Genomic DNA, 15,702 nt, shown 5'->3' with positions numbered 1-15,702 from the left:
ATCATATATATATATATATATATATATATATATATATATATATATATATCGTGAACCGTAACGGTCTTGTCATACATCCTTGGGGTATACCGGAATTACCTTTACATCTGTCGATTTTGTTCCTTTAAGAGCGACGGGGTGAGTTCTGTATGCAAGGAAGTCTTGAATCCAGTCACAAATCTGCTTCAATACTCGATAAGCTCGTACTTTTTTTCGCTAACCGGCAGTACGGGACGGTGTCAAATGCCTTCCTGAAGTCAAGGAACACGGCATCAACCTCAACACCATTGTCTACGGCACTGAGGAATTCATGGAGGGACAGACCGAGATGAGTTTCGCAGAATCCGTGTTTGCGGAATCCATGTTGATTCTTATAGAGGAGATTTTTATTCTCCGAGAACGTCGTAATTCTTGACCGTAAAATATGTTCCATAATTCTAAAACAGACTGACGTCAACGGTATAGATCTATGTGTGCGTCTGTCCTACGGCCCTTCTTAAAAACGGGAATGACCTACGCTGTCTTCCAGTCGCTAGGTACCCATCGTTGCTCAAGCGATATATGATAAATTAATGCTAGAAGGGGAGCAAGTTCTTTCGCATAATCTTTGTAGAATCTTATAGAAGTCTCATCTGGTCCTGACGCCTTTTCACTACTAAGCGATTGTAGTTGTTTTTCCGTTCCGCGATCGGTTATCTCAATATCTGCGGTTTTGGCGTTCGTACGACGACTGAAAAGAGGGACCGTGTTACGATCCTCCGCGGTGAATCGGTTTTGAAAGATCGAGTTCAGCTCTTCGGCCTTCTCTCTGTGGTCTTACGTTACGGCTACTTGGAGACCATTTGCAACAATTCATGGACTTCAAGTTCCCAAACAAGGATGAAATTTTTATGGATGATAGTGCGCCATGTCGGCAGACCAAAGTTGTTCGCGATTGGTTTGAAGAACATTCTTGACAATTCGAGTGAATGATTTGGCTGTCGGGGTAAGAACCACGTACCTATCAAAGAGGTGGGGACGGAGGGGGGGGGGGGGGGAGGGAGGAAGTGTAGGTCACGACGTGCGCATAGGCAGACCATTAGACCATATTCATTCAGTATTGATAGCACTTGTAACAAACTTTACACATAATTTCAAACCCTTACGAAACTTTATCTCGCCGATAATACCCACAAAATGTTGAAAGGAAAATTTTGTCGCATAGTATATTTTCGCTGTTCATGTAAAAATTCTGTCGGATCAGGTGTGCCATTTTAATTTATTACTTCTTTACTACTTACTGTATTCACGATACCTTTCTCAGACGCCATTCACATCTAACACTGAATGTACCAGCAAAATTATATCATTGCACGACACACTGTTCAGAAGATATGACGTCGTAATCACTGAGATGCTTAAAGAAATGCCACATCACTCATGACGTTTTAATTTGTTATTTCTTCACAATTAACTCTACTTGGAACCCATTTCTCAGTCAGTATCCACATAACTAACTCGTTGTACCTGCAAAATTATATCACTGAGTGACACATAGTTTAGGACACATAACGTCGTAAATTTTCAGCTGCGTGAAAACGAAACTTCGGGGCGAATTTCGATACAAATACATGTGAAATACGTGTACAATATGTGTGAAATATCTTAAATGTACGTGAAATAAATGTGACATGAGCACATGCATTCAAAGCCAAAGGAAAAAAGCTCCTCCTAAAATGCTGGATTGAGTTCAACCAAGTTGGGTACACATATTATGTACTATCTGGAAAGAAATAATTTGAGAGGTAAGAACCAGTAACTTCCTATTGGGGTGAGGGTGATAAGTTGGAGAGAGAATGGGCAAATGGGAGATGGACAGAGAGAGAGAGTGGAAGGGCAAATGGATTGCGAGAGGGGTAAGGAGGAGATGGACAGAGAGATGAGGAGGACGAGATGGATGGAGAGAGAGGGTGGAGCAGATGGACAAAGAGAAAGGGGTGGAGGGGGCGAGCTTAGAGTGATCATAGAGGTATATGGACACAGAAAGGAAAGCAGAGGAGATGGACAGTGACAGGAGGAGGAAGAGATGGTCAAAAAGAGAGGAAGGAGGAAATGGGCAGAGATAGGGGAAGAAGGAAATAGAGGAAGGGAAGAGGAGAGGATGGGCAGACAGAGGGGAGATAAGAAGATGGTCAGCGACAGAAAAGCGCAAGAGGTGAGACAGACGAAGGGGCAGGAGGAGATAGAAAGAGAGAGGGACAGTAGCAGACAGCCAGGGAGTGGGATTTGAAGTAGGTGCACAGAGATAGACAGTGGAGGTGTCAGAGAGAGGGGAGGGAGTAGGAGATGGACAGAGAGAGGGGTAAGCAGAGGGTGGAGTGGTAGAAGATCAGAATAAATACATAGGTGGGCGACGCTGGGCACTCAGCTGGTCACAGTATAAAATAGATTGAGTGACAGCTTGAGCAAAAACTGCCAGGTAACAATAAGCACTTTAGGTCAATGAAACATAGCCGGCCAGAGTGGCTGAGCGCTTCTAGGCGCTTCAGTCCGGAACTGCGCCGCTGTTAAGGTCGCAGGTTCGAATCCTCCCTCGGGTCATGGATGTGTGTGATGTCCTTAGGTTAGTTAGGTTTAAGTAGTTCTAAGTCTAGCGGCCTGATGACCTCAGATGTTAAGTCCCATAGTGCTTAGAGCCATTTGAACCATTTTTGAAACATAATACATAATTTGAAAAATTACGGTATCTGAATACTGAAATACTGCTGTGGCTGCCAAATGAAGCACTCTCCCGTTCATCTTTCTTTACAGTTTAAAGCAAAGATGCACCGAAAATCGGAGGTGCTAAAAAAACATCGAAAAATCGAAGTCAGCGCAACAGAGCCAATGGAAGAGGCCTCCTGGAGACGTCTCAGTAGCTAGCATATTGTCAATACTGATAGAAATTACGGGTTAAGCCTAAGTTTAGATACCTGTACCACACTTTGCAAGGCGCAGCGGGACATCAAATTAAATATTTCCACATCTGAATTGTCTGTATTACTTATCAATGTACACATGACCCTTGTATTGGCACTAGTGAAATAAATTGCAGGTTAGTCGATGAGTGTGGTTAGATCTTTGTTCTACGCATTAAGGGGGGGCGTTGATGAAATTGACCAAAAATGTCAATTTTCTATTTATTTTTTATTTGTTAGTACAATTCATGGACAATAAGTTCCCAAAGTTGAATGTTGAAATCGCATCCGAAGTGACTGAAAATTAATTAAAAGTGTGATGTGGCCTGCCTGCATGCCCACATTTTGAAGCAGTATTTCAATACCAGCTCAGTGAACAACGATTCTGTGTATTACTTTCAACCAAACGTGTGCGGGATACATCTAGAAGGCTGTGATACATACTCTTTAGTTTTTATAGATCATCTTTGGCCGATCCTGCTCTTCTCAAAAAGTGTGTTCATGGCAAAACCCAAAATTCAAATGAGTCTCTAAATTCGCTCATATGGAAACGATTCCCTGAAAACACATTTGCATCCGCTACAGTTGTCAGAATTGCAACTTATGATGCAGTTATTGTATTTAATGATGGGAACGTCGGGAGGATGAAGGTATTAGAAAGAATGGGCCTCAAGATAGGAAATTTTACTCAAGACATTCTGAGAAAAATAGATTTTCAGTGCGTCCCTGCAGCTGAAAAGTCAGTTGAAGACCTGGTAAAGGAAAGAAGACAAACAACAAGAAACGAGAAGAGAAGCCTTGAAGGGAAAGACAACCCAGAGTACAAATGTGGTGCCTTCTGAAGAAGTGACATAAAGAAAAAAAGTTTGGTTTAACTTTATATTGTGTTCCTTGAAAAGTTTATTTTTTAAAGTTTATGTACCTTTTCCTCAGATTCTATGAATGCTAGAATTATGAAATTTTGTACACATATTTCTGTAAACCTAATAAATGTTGTCTCAAGAAAAAATTTTGGAATTCTGACTGCAAGATGAGAATTTTGCATGAATTTAAAATTGTACTTGTGGAATTATAAATAAAAAATTATGACAGTTCTTCTGTTTGACCTATTCCAAAAACCTCATGAGAGAAGCTTACAACATATAAAGAGATGAAACACAGAAATTTTTGTAGAAATCTCTAGAATACTTTCTGAGATAAAGGAACATACATTATTTTTTGAAAATAAAACTTCAAATTTCATTCAAAATAGTTGAATATATATAATCAAAGGATTTTATATGTAAATGTGTTACTTTCATGTAAAGCATCATACAAAATTTCATTGCCATATCTCCAAAACCGTGGATTTGGTGCATTTTTGAAATAGTGTGTGTTTTTCATCAATGTCCCCCCTTATATTTATCAAAATACAGAATTTTTTTCTATATCATTACAAAACACACATGGGAACTATTGCTGATATAACTTACAACAAAGTGCACTTATTGATGAGAAAAGTTTGACTGTTGTACCAAAGAAAACAAAGTTATTGTCATGTCTAAATTTGTCAAAAATTCGCCTTAAATTAACTAAACCTGATATCAAAGTCAACCAAACATTATAGTGACCCCCATGCTATGACACTAATATTACAGGGTTATTACAAATGATTGAAGCGATTTCACAGCTCTACAATAACTTTATTATTTGAGATATTTTCACAATGCTTTGCACACACATACAAAAACTCAAAAAGTTTTTGTAGGCATTCACAAATGTTCGATATGTGCCCCTTTAGTGATTCGGCAGACATCAAGCCGATAATCATGTTCCTCCCACACTCGGCGCAGCATGTCCCCATCAATGAGTTCGAAAGCATTGTTGATGCGAGCTCGCAGTTCTGGCACATTTCTTGGTAGAGGAGGTTTAAACACTGAATCTTTCACATAACCCCACAGAAAGAAATCGCATGGGGTTAAGTCGGGAGAGCGTGGAGGCCATGACATGAATTGCTGATCATGATCTCCACCACGACCGATCCATCGGTTTTCCAATCTCCTGTTTAAGAAATGCTGAACATCATGATGGAAGTGCGGTGGAGCACCATCCTGTTGAAAGATGAAGTCGGCGCTGTCGGTCTCCAGTTGTGGCATGAGCCAATTTTCCAGCATGTCCAGATACACGTGTCCTGTAACGTTTTTTTCGCAGAAGAAAAAGGGGCCATAAACTTTAAACCGTGAGATTGCACAAAACGCATTAACTTTTGGTGAATTGCGAATTTGCTGCACGAATGCGTGAGGATTCTCTACCGCCCAGATTCGCACATTGTGTCTGTTCACTTCACCATTAAGAAAAAATGTTGCTTCATCACTGAAACCAAGTTTCGCACTGAACGCATTCTCTTCCATGAGCTGTTGCAACCTCGCCGAAAATTCAAAGCGTTTGACTTTGTCATCGGGTGTCAGGGCTTGTAGCAATTGTAAACAGTAAGGCTTCTGCTTTAGCCTTTTCCGTAAGATTTTCCAAACCGTCGGCTGTGGTACGTTTAGCTCCCTGCTTGCTTTATTCGTCGACTTCCGCGGGCTACGCGTGAAACTTGCCCGCACGCGTTCAACCGTTTCTTCGCTCACTGCAGGCCGACCCGTTCATTTCCCCTTACAGAGGCATCCAGAAGCTTTGAACTGCGCATACCATCGCCGAATGGAGTTAGCAGTTGGTGGATCTTTCTTGAACTTCGTCCTGAAGTGTCGTTGCACTGTTATGACTGACTGATGTGAGTGCATTTCAAGCACGACATAAGCTTTCTCGGCTCCTGTCGCCATTTTGTCTCACTGCGCTCTCGAGCGCTCTGGCGCCAGAAACCTGAAGTGCGGCTTCAGCCGAACAAAAGTTCATGAGTTTTTCTACGTATCTGTAGCGTGTCGTGACCGTATGTCAATGAATGGAGCTACAGTGAATTTATGAAATCGCTTCAATCATTTGTAGTAGCTCTGTACTTTGCACTATAAAACTTATGTCATCTTCTGCTGATAATATTAACTTATGCAGTCACACAGTGGAAATTGCCTGATACTTCAATGAAACAGCATACCAAATAGTTGTAATAGACATTTGTCCTAATAAGAGATGAGGGTTGAAATGCTTTTAACTACCCACTTTCAGAAACAGAGTGAAATAGTACAGTAATCTCATACTAGGTTACAGTTTACAGGATGGTAAATTTAGAGGGTGGCCACCATTACACCAGATACTGTTGGATGGGACAATGAAGAACAGTTTGTAACATGGGGCGATAGTGATCGGTTTACAGGATGGGCCAGTGATGGTCAGTTTAAAACACAGAATACAAAAATTATAACTGATAGCTCCACACATGACCATGTTACAGAAAAATTGTAACAGATTACCCCATAGATTGCCAATGTTAAACAAAATTATAACGAAACCCTCCCTTATATCGCTGAATAAGCAAACTGAGACTCGTTCTGAAAAGTTGTGACTTCTTCCAACAAACTAACATCAGACTGAGATTTGTCTATTCTAGCAAGAGAAGACTTGCTGCAAGAAACAAAATACCTAGTCAGCATGTCTTTGTGCCACCTGTTCGACTGCAGTCTGGAAACGCACTTGTCCCCAAATGCTTCCATAAGCATTCCAAAAGTTTCCAGTGGCGTCATGTGGAGCTTCACATAAAACTTTATCACATAGTGTCGCGCTAACATTTTCATCGTCGTAAGTTCGACGCGACCACTATGCAGAGGTTCATGCAAGAAACCATCCTAACGCTCCAAGAGCACAGAGGCAATTGAGTGATCTTCTGCTGGAAAGCTGAGTCCCCCCCCCCCAACCCCCCACCCTCCCCAAATGGTCCAACTAATCTGTGATGTACAGTTGCACCATAAAAAAGCGGCGCATTGCTTTCTGGACATACCCTGTCCATACATATATTAGCATGACCTCCTTTACAGCACACACATGTATCCTCTAAATCTTTACCCTTCCTCCTCTCCCCAAGCATATGATGTTAGGGAGTTGATGCTCAGATGTGCTTCTTGGAACAAGTATTGACTTGCTGACATCGACAAGTCTCAAACTGCTGACTGATCACATTTGGATCAAGTCACATCTTATCCAAACAAGTCTCAATTTGTTTAATCAGCAACGTATGGGGCAATGTGTAACAATTTTTCTGTAATATGGAGCAATTTATTGCAAATGTTGCATCCATTGTTGTAAACTGGCCGTCACTGCCCTACCTTGTAACCTGACCATCATTGTAAAGCTCTGTAAAATGAAAATATTTTCCTCATTCAACAGTATCTGGGATAATCATGGTCATAATGTAAACTGTCCATCATTGCCGCCAGGGTAATGGTGGTCAAACTGTAAACTGAACATCATTATCCCTATGCTGTAAATTGGCCATCATTGCCCAACCACGTAAACTGACCTTCATTGCCACAGGGGAATTGGTGTTCACATTGCAGACTGACTGTCATTACGCCATCCTGTAAACTGACTATCTTTGCCCCACACAACAGCATCTAGGGTCATGGTGATCAGCCTGTAAAGTGAATATCATTGCCTCAGCTTAATGGTGATAATCCTGTAAATTGATAATCATTACCCTACCCTGTAAAATGACCAGCATTTTCCCCAAAAAAATGGTTCAAATGGCTCTGAGCACTATGGGACTTAACAGCTATGGTCATCAGTCCCCTAGAAGTTAGAACTACTTAAACCTAACTAACCTATGGACATCACACAACACCCAGTCATCGCGAGGCAGCATTTTCCCACCCAACAATATCTGGGGTAATGATAATCCCACTGTAAACTAAGTATCGTTACCAAGGAGTAACGGTAATCACCCTTTCAATTGACCATCACAACCCTACCCTTTAAACTAAACATAATTGCCTCAGGGGTAATGGTGATCACCCTGCAAACTCTACGTTCTTTTACTACCCTGTAAACTGACCATGATTGCGCCACCCAGACCACTGAGAAAAGTTGTAGTCACCTTGTAAATTGACTATCTATTCTCCACTGTAACATGATAATGTATGGGGTAATTAGTTTCAATTTTGCTATAACATGGCGATGTACAGGGCAATTTGTTACAATTTTGCTGTGAAACAATATTGTACAGAGCAATTTGCTGCAATATTGATATAACATGTTGATGTATGGTTCAGTTTCCTACAGTTTTACTGTAAAATTGGTAAGTTTTTAGTTTTTTCCTATAACATCGTGTTTTATGAAGCAGTTTGTCATAATTTGTCGGCCACATAGTAATTTATGGAACAAAGCGTCTTGCAGTATCCATCGTGAGATAGTAGATGATAACACAGATGTTGTTATGAAAGATAAAGTTAGTACTCTAGCTAGGAGTCGCTACAATGATTGAGTGATTTACAAAACGGGTAACTGAGAGTATAGCAACCCTTATGTTTTACCTGTACAAATGTGTGTTATTATTGTTCAGTAAGCTATTTAATTGAAATGTCATGACGGTTCCAGTGTGTGACAGCATAAGTTAGCATTATCAGCAGAAGATGAAAAACGTTTTGTGGTGCAAAATAATGCTAGTACTTTAGCATGGGGATCACTATAATGTTTAGCTGATTTTTATATCAGTTTTAGTCGAATTAAGATGAGTTTTTTTACAAATTTAGATGTGGAAATAACATAGTTAACTTTGGTGCACATATCAAAATATTCTCATCAACACATGCACCTTAGCTCTCGGTTATATCAGCAGTAGTGCCCATGTGTGTTTTGTAACGTCACAGAACAATGTTTTGTGTATTTTGATGAATTTAACTCATAGTACAAAGATCGAATTACACTTATCAGTAGCCTGAAATGTATTTCAGTAGTGGCTTAAGAGAACCACATGTATTTTGAAAAGTAATACAGACAATTTGGATGTGGACATTCTTAATTTGAGGGTCGATTGTGCCTTGCAAAGTGTGACACAGATATCGAAATATAGTCAAAAAGTGTAGCTTAACCTGTAAGTTAAATCATTATTGTTAATCAGTATTATTAATCTTATAGAACGATTAAGTTATGACAGTCGTGCCATGTGTGATTTGTACTCTAAATCTGACATATTTTGAAAAATACTATTATTTTGATGCAAAGATCGAATTTTCGTTATGAAAAGATTGTATTTTCAAGATAGCGACCTTTCATCACTGCGTGTGAAGCTGGGTATTATTTGTCTTTGGCCAAGGTTACATTCGTATTCCATGTATTCTGAAGGTCTTCTTGTGTGTTACGAAAACACATAGTTTTAGTGATACATCGGAATAAAGATCTCGTCAAAACGCCTTCCTTCCTCCCTGAAATAATGCTGGGCCAGTTCGTGTGTCTTTAGTCATGTTGTGTCTTTTCTTCTCGTATTTTTTAACATTACGATTTCAGCTTACAATTATTCGATAGTTGACTGTAGAAATACATTTTGCAAAAGCACTGGAGGGCCTTGGAAATTTAGTTCCAATCAATAAATGACACAGTCTTCCTCAAAAGTTTGTTTTTGTCCATAACGTCAAGTATTCATTAACTAAACGTAATAAAAAGTAATATTAGCTTGTCAGTACCGTCGATTACATTTTTGCAGTGTAAAACGTGATGCATTATATTCTTCCCCAATAATATAACAGAAATACTGTAAGTTATCCCGCCTACATATTTTGATGAACATTTTAAACGTGAAAATAGCGTTGTGACGTTTGACATAAACAGAATGAAATTTTCACTCTGCAGCGGAGTATGCACTGATAAGAAACTTCCTGGCATATTAGAACTATGTGCCGGATCGAGACTCGAACTCGGGACCGTTTCCTTTGGCGGGCAACTGCTCTACCAACTTTATAATTATTATTATTATCATTATTATTTTGCTCTGACCACTTTTTTTTCAAAGTGGGACCACCTCCGGCACCCTTAAAAAGTATTTATTGATATTAAAAGAAAATAGAGAGAAACATTCCATTGCTAACTGTGCAAGTGTTAGTTCTTCCTGGTTCGCATACTCGCGTAGTATTCCGTAGCAGGTCACTTAACTTGGTCGGTTCCACAACGACAGCACAGCCGCTCATCTTTGCGCACCCGACACGCCCCAAGTACATGGTGGGTGCGCAAAAACCGTTCCTGGGAAATTTGTATACCAGTCCTTGTACTTTTTGAGCCGTAACAGTTTTGTGTGGCCATCTTGCAAGAGACGAGTGTCTCTATGTATGTAATGTACCATCATACCTGTGATCCACGCTACTGCGTTCGTCTTACGACGCGCAAAATGTTTTTCCTCTGGAAAAAATACTATGTCGGAAGATATTGCTGTATATATATTGCGCCGCATGAACGCTGTTATCTTCCTTGCTAGAATCGAGACAGCCAACGCCCGCCGCAGACCAGCCGGTGGTCGTCCGTATCCAGCATGGCGCATTGCTGACACACGGGAGCAGCCGCCAAATGTATTGCGTTCATTTGTCATTCGTTGGGTATTTCTGGTTCACTACAATGTAACATGTTGACCTAACTGTGGTGGTGGTGTACCGTGCGCCACACCACGTGCCAATTAACGGCAGGATGTTTCCGTTCCATCCTGTTCCGGGCGATCTGTCGAAGAAGCAGATGCTACACGTTCTTCGATTCGACTGTCGGGACGCCGGTAAATGCTTTCGCACGTAACTGTGTTCAACGATGAACGTGCGCACATAGATTAACAGGGGTGATATATGGCCGACACTGACCGAGGGAAGATGCGAAGTTGATACTAGTTCTTCGATAATCGTCCCCGTAAGCGAGTGATTCCTCTTACGCCACCGTTTTAGCATAGTATTAATATACATGGCACGCGCCTTCTCGTGCACGCTCACTGAACCAACGCCCCCTTCTCACGCTTGGAGGGTAAACATGTTGTACTGTACCTTAAGGACCTGTCGCACGCTTACATAGTATCCAAAACCCCCCTGAATCCTCATAGACATCTTGCGCATCAATGGGAGAAGGATTGTCAGGTGGCATATCATGGGAGCGAGATAAAGGTCGACGATTGACACTCGCTGCAGCATATCCATCGACCGTAGGGTCGTACTGCGGACTGACGTGCGGACACTAAGCTACAGCAGTCGGTAGTTGTCCACAGTCGTTCCCGCCGTCTTCTTATGAAAGGTCATACCCAAACATCGGAGGGTTTGCACCACAAGTAAGAGTCCTTCCGTTCCTGTTTCTAGGCTACGCCCCACACGCATGAATTGTGATTTTCGGAAGTTGACCTCGCTAACAGCTGCCATCCCATACGTCTGTAGCCAATCCAGTGCTGATAGAGTCTCCCCCTCATTCCGGACGAGGAACATAGTGTCATCCGCGTATGCTCTACATGTGAATGATAGATGCCGCAGGGAGATCCCGGTAAGGCGGCAGCGAAGGCCTGCGAGGTATGGTTCTAAGGCGATCGCATATAGGAGGATCGACAAGGGGTAACCCTGTCTGACTGATCTTAGGATCTTAAAATACTCAGTTCTCCCTCCGCTGATCACCATCGCTGATATGGCGCCGTGCAACAGCCGCATCACTGCAGTGGTCAATAAAGGCGAGACACCCATCATATTCTTCCCCGACGCGAGGTACACATGATCCACTCGGTCAAAAGCATGATCAAAATCTACAGCAACCAGTGCCATCCAGAGACGGCACGCAGCCGCGAGGGCGACAACATCATGATAGTCTCCCACGGTTTTGTAGATATTACTGATGCCGCCAAGACAAGTCTGACCGGTATGCATTCGATCCGCAGCGACGTTTTGATACGCCTCAACAGCATGCGCATAAATATCTTGTAGTCACTATTAAGGAGGTCTTTTGCCACCATGTGGCTTGGGTATCGGGATCATGAGCCCATCCATGAATTTTATAGGAACCGGTACTTCTTGCCGCAGAAGTCCATTAAACATGCACAACCCCATCGATGTCATAATGGTCACAAAAGCACAATAAAGTTCCAACGGGAATCCGTATGGACCTGGGGATGTGTTGGAGGCAACTCGTGTAATCGCTTCCTCCAGCTCCTCACACGTAATTTCTGATAACACGTCCGCTTCCCTGTTCACACGCGTCGCGTTTGGGATCTCTTCCAGGAGGTTCCCCAGCTCCCTCTGACCCTCCCCGTCGCTCGCATAGAATCTGCTAAAATGATCCGTGAGCGCCTGCGCTATGCTCCTTTGTGCTGAAAAACGACGGCCATCGCCAAGATCGATCTCATGAATTAACATCCTTCGTCTTCTTCTTCTGTCCTTTATCACATAATGCATCGAAGGAACGTCGTTGAGTAGGTAATCCTGCGACGACACTCTTATCATGGTACCCGCCATCCTTAGCGTCGCAAATTGTACCAGCTTCGCCTTGACTCGGTGGACGGACGTCTGGGATTCTGGAGTAGGTGGTTGAGCAAACAGTTCCCAGAGGACCGTAAAGTAAAAGTCAGTGGTCGAGCGGTGCCATCGAGAAACCTCCGTAAAGCTGGCTTCGCCCACTCGATCCACCACTGTAGGACAGAACGGTAAGCTTTTCGTCGACGGAGACAGCCTTGCCACGCGTCCTCCAACATGCGTCGGTATTCTGCGTCACGCAAGTGGGAGACGTTCATCTTCCAATTACCCCTCCGTCTCCATACCTGCTGTCTAGCAAGAGTATCCGTACAGATGTATGCCTCATCGTCTATAAACGCGGTCAGACAGATTTCTGCGTCCACCGTCGACATCGCTATCGCCCTTGAAACGTAGATCCGATCCAAAAAGCTTGCGGAGTGGCTCGTAACAAATGCATATCCTGGTTGGCTTTGATACTTTAGGTCCCATGTATCCACTAATTCCATCCCGTTGACCAGCTCCAGAAGTTCTTGGCTGGGAGTGTAGTTAGGATGTTGGTCCCTTCTCTCGAGCACACAGTTAAAATCTGCGCCGAGTATGCAAGTATCGTATCGTTTCCGGAACAACGGTGTAACCTGAGGGGAGTAAAAATCTGCTCTGCCTCTTCTCTTATCCGAGCCTTACGGTGTGTACATATTGATCAAATGTATTCCACCTATGGTCACGTCCGTACCACGGGCAGCAGGCAAATACTCTACTTCGTCTGAACGTATCCCTTACTTCAATAGTTCCGCACTACCAACGCCTCTCTCGTCACACGGAGAACAGTAAATATCGTAACCATAAAGGTCCGAGGGGGGAAGCACCCGAACTTCCTGTAACAGCGCTGTGTCCGATTCGGCAGCCTTTGTCATGTCACTGATCATCTTGATTTTTACCGGTGGCCCAATGCTATTGATGTTAACAGACCCTAACTGATAAGCATGTTGCATGGCTGTCAACGTAGAAAGGGCACCTTACGGTAGCTAATCCTTCCTTACACAGACTGCTTTCTTTTTAACGTCCCCTGCCGTCTCTTCAAATGGTCTGCCGTTATTCCGTGCACTCTTCCGGTCTTACACCGGGAGAGTGTGTGGGAGCAGTTCCTCCAGCATCATCTGTCCCCACAGGGATGGGTCGTCTGACCAGTCCCCTAGCAGCCCACCGTTGTCGTGCATTGTAGGCGCCGTAGCCTTCTCAGTAGCCTGTTGCCGTCGATCGAATTCTTTCGCTGTTTCTGGAGCATCGTCATCGGAAGGTCGCGTCGCCGTTCCGCTGACCACCCCTGCATCCACGCTAGGCAGTTCTTCTGTATCCATGGTCGTCTGCTCTGTACCCCCAAACGCCTCAGCATTGTCTGCTGGATCTGGTTGGTCGTTCTCCACCGTGAGACGGCGCTTCTTGCAGCGTTCTGGTGATATTTGCCGAGCCTCGGAATCAGAGGTGAGCATGGCCTCTGGATGTTCGTGGGGGATATCGGAATCATGCGCCGTCGAATTATCGACGTCTGTAAGTGCCTTATCTGAAGGGGCAGCAAGCGGCACCGAATAGAGGGCAACGTCGTCCTCCCGTGGCTCGCCACGATCTGCCTCTGTACGTTCCGGTACGTTTCTGTCGCGCGGCCTACGTCATCGCGTAATGCGGCGACATAGGTCATGGGGGGCATAGCCAGATGCGGTGTGAGTGGTGGATCATCCCGTGGCAGCTGTAACAACCCTCGTTGACTACACTCTGAACGTACGTGTCCCTCCTTCCCACACCCAGAGCACGTCCTTGGTTGTCCGTCGTAGATGACAATCGCCCTACAACCAGCGATGTGCACGTATGACGGAACATGTTTTCGGAGTTCGATCCATATTTGTCTGACGCCATTGAGGGCAGCATACGTTTTGAAACTCGCCCATTTTTCAGCCACATGGGGTAGGACTGTTCCGTAAGGACGCAGGGCATCTGTCACTAGTTCTGGCACTTCGAATGGAAGCTCAAAGGCCGGCCGGAGTGGCCGCGCGGTTAAAGGCGCTTCAGTCTGGAACCGCACGACCGCTACGGTCGCAGGTTCGAATCCTGCCTCGGGCATGGATGTGTGTGATGTCCTTAGGTTAGTTAGGTTTAAGTAGTTCTAAGTTCTAGGGGACTTATGACCCCAGCAGTTGAGTCCCATAGTGCTCAGAGCCATTTGAACCATTTTTTGGAAGCTCAAAGACGCGGATCGTTCGTAGCCCCATACCGGCATGTTCAACTGTAACCGCACCAACATTCCCGTGCTAATGACAGAATGACAGAAACGAAGTCCTTGTCGGTGTCGGAGTAGTAATTCATCACATGCCGCTTCATTGATGAGCTTGACATAGACCACGCTGCTGACTATAGATACAGTAAGTGTATTCCAACTAGAACGTCAGGTTCGATTTTTACCTCGTCTCTTAAATAACGTTCTATCTCGTAAGCCTTCGGTCGAGCATATTCATTAACAAAACTAAATTTCAGTGTCAATTTGCGGAACGACAAGGCCACAATTCGTTCTATGTATTGCCGCGGCGCACCGCTATACACTTAACGTAAACACCTCTCGAGTACACGTGCAGCAGGGACGTAAACACCGTCCGAACCGCTGCGCCGCTGAAGGCTGACTAAAATGTGATGCATTGTATTCTTCTCCAATAATATAACAGAAATGCTGTAAGTTATCTCGTCTGCATATTTCGATGGACATTTTATTGTGAAAATAACGTTGTGACTTTTGACATAAACATGGTGTTTGTTCAGAATGAAATTTTCACTCTGCAGCGGAGTGTGCACTGATATGAAACTTCCTGGCAGATTAAAACTGTGTGGCCGATCGAGACTCGAACTCAGGACCTTTGCCTTTCGCGGGTAACTGCTCCACCAACTCTTTTTTTAAAATCTCATTTTGGTCTACATTGTTCGTTGTATTTGTTTGGGGCGGACGTCCCACGACACCCGTTCAGGTTCTTCGTTGATCCCTTCACTCAGTTTTTTTCATTTATTTATTACAGAGGGCTGCTAAGCCTCTGACTGTACACGCTGAGCTGCCGTGCTGGCATACCAACTGAGCTACCCAAGCACGACTCACGACCTGTCCTCACAGCTTTAATTCCGCTAGTACCTCGTCTCGTGCAAAGGTCCCGAGCTCGAGTGTCAGTCCGGCACACAGTTTTAATCTGCCAAAAAGTTTCGTGGTGTGTGTTGTTATCTATTTGATCCCCCCCCCCCTTCCAAGTGGTGTTTTTTCGGGTTTGTATTTGTCTACACTCTCATTTAGACCTATAGGCGTAGGATGAAATTTCAACTGCTGCTTAGCGTGCCATGTACTTTGTGCAGTTATAGAAGAATTTTAGCGTGGA

The sequence above is a fragment of the Schistocerca serialis genome, chromosome 3, assembly GCF_023864345.2.
Source record: "Schistocerca serialis cubense isolate TAMUIC-IGC-003099 chromosome 3, iqSchSeri2.2, whole genome shotgun sequence".
NCBI classification, from domain to species: Eukaryota; Metazoa; Arthropoda; class Insecta; order Orthoptera; family Acrididae; genus Schistocerca; species Schistocerca serialis.
The sequence above is the reverse complement of the archived record's forward strand: the minus strand, read 5'-3'. Positions refer to the sequence as shown.